General features: G+C 43.5%; 1 pseudogene; it reads right to left on the bottom strand.

Annotated features, from left to right (window-relative positions):
• Window positions 1–815: 815 nt before the first annotated feature.
• LOC133074524 (integrin beta-1-binding protein 1-like) lies at window positions 816–1,640 on the bottom strand (annotated as a pseudogene).
• Between the last annotated feature and the right edge of the window lie 411 nt (window positions 1,641–2,051).

Below are 2,051 nucleotides of genomic sequence, written 5' to 3'. Positions count from 1 at the left end.
AGAATCAGATATAGATCCAGAACTCAAAGTCCTGGCATTTATTCATTCATGCATTTATTCATTTATTTATTCAATATGTATTTTTGAGTATTATATTTATTCAGTTCAGTTTGGCCACTCAGTCATGTCCAACTCTTTGGGACCCCATGGACTGCAGCATGCCAGGCCTCGCTGTCCATCACCAACTCCCGGAGCTTGCTCAAATTCATGTCCATTGAATCGGTGATGCTATCCAACCATCTCATCCTCTGTCACCCCCTTCTCCTCCTGCCTTCAATCTTTCCCAGCATCAGGGTCTTTTCCAATGAGTCAGTTCTTCGCATCAGATGGCCGAAGTATTGGAGCTTCAGCTTCAGCATCAGTCCTACCAATGAATATTCAGGACTGATTTCCTTTAGGATTGGCTGGTCTGATCTCCTTGCAGTCCAAGGGACTCTGAAGAGATTTCTCCAACACCACAGTTCAAAATCACACCACATTATATTTATTACCACATTAAAAAACCTCAAACTTTGAAAATGAAAATAGCACATTTCTTATCTCACAGTTACAGTGGGTAAGATATTTGAGAATAGTTTAGCTGGATGATTCTTTTTGTTTGTTTGTTTCCACTGTTAAATAAGACACATTTTAATGGAAAAAACAAACAAACAAACAAATGACTGACATTTTATAGATTGCATTTTTTTCAGAAAATCGAAAGCAAAGGATCGCTCATATTTCCATAAAAGTTCTTCACTGCGGATTGGAAACAGAACTATTGAGAAAACAGCTGAACTTGCACATGAAGCCTACTTCCCCCTTAACTGCAGAATTCAAGGTTTCTCAGAAATCAATACAGAGTCAAAAGCTGTTGGTAAAACTTTGCAGATTACTTGTGCTTGTTCCAGGCTGTTGCACTGGTAAACCCACAGACTGCATTCTTGGTTGCCCGCATCTGTGGTCTTCAGAGCCAGAAAGCTGTTTCCTGCCTCAAGACCGTCATGGAAACACACCATCCGGATAATTAAATACAGAGCGAGCCTATGAAGAACACCATATTGATCTGATGTGGATACTTTTATACTGTACTTGGAAACTCTCATAATAAATTCTTCCTTCAGAGGAACAAAGGACAACTTTTCATCTTGCTGGGCAATAGCTATATAATTTATCAAGTCCAGCGGCTCTTCCAACTTTTCCCCTCCTAAAGTTTCAGTTTCCCAGTGGCACCAACATTATTCGCAGTTCTGCACAGGTGCCCGAATTGTTGCTTTGTCCTATGTTCCTGGTGGAATCAGTTTCGAGGCTTGCCACGGTGCTGGACCGTGACAGCCCCCCAAGGCTGGAGTCTACCAACTTGCTCTTGGTACTGATTTCACTGCTCTGGGAACTGCTACTGCTGTGGAGCTTCTTGCCTTTACGAAACAACTTCCACCATCGCTTGATCCACAGGTGCTCCCTGCAGAATTGAACACTATACTACCGTCTTCAAAGGTTCCACAGACAGTGTCTGCACAGGTAGCGTCCTTTCACTCCGACATAGTCAATTCTTGACAGAAAAGCAGTACCTGGGAAATCCCATGGACAGAGGAGCCTGGAAGGCTAACAGTTCATGGGGTCGCAACAGAGTCAGACGCGACCGGGTCACTCCCCGCCATCTGCGCTCATGGTTCAGACACCCACTGCCCGGGCAGCCAGAGCCTTGGCAGCCACTCGGGTTCTAGCTGGATGGTTCTTACTTAGGGTCTCTCAAGAGATGTCAATCAAGGTATTAGCTAGTACTGAAGTCATTTCAAGACTTAACTAAGTTCTGCTTCAGAGCTCGCTCACTTGTCCGTTGGTTGGCAAGTCTCAAAATGTCCCCCCTCTAAGTTTATTCTTGTATCTCTGTTGGGCTGCCTCAGAATATACAGCTGATTTCTTCCAGAAGCTTGTGATTTGAGAGAAAGTGAGACAGCATCCAAAGCAAAAGCCACAGTCTCTTTTATAACCTAGTATTGTAAATGATGGAATTCCCAGATGGCTCAGTGGTAAAGAATCTGCCAATGCAAGAAACTTGGATTTTATCC

Source organism: Dama dama, chromosome 20 (genome assembly GCF_033118175.1).
Source record: "Dama dama isolate Ldn47 chromosome 20, ASM3311817v1, whole genome shotgun sequence".
Lineage (NCBI taxonomy): Eukaryota > Metazoa > Chordata > Mammalia > Artiodactyla > Cervidae > Dama > Dama dama.
This window is presented reverse-complemented; position numbering and strand designations above follow the sequence as displayed.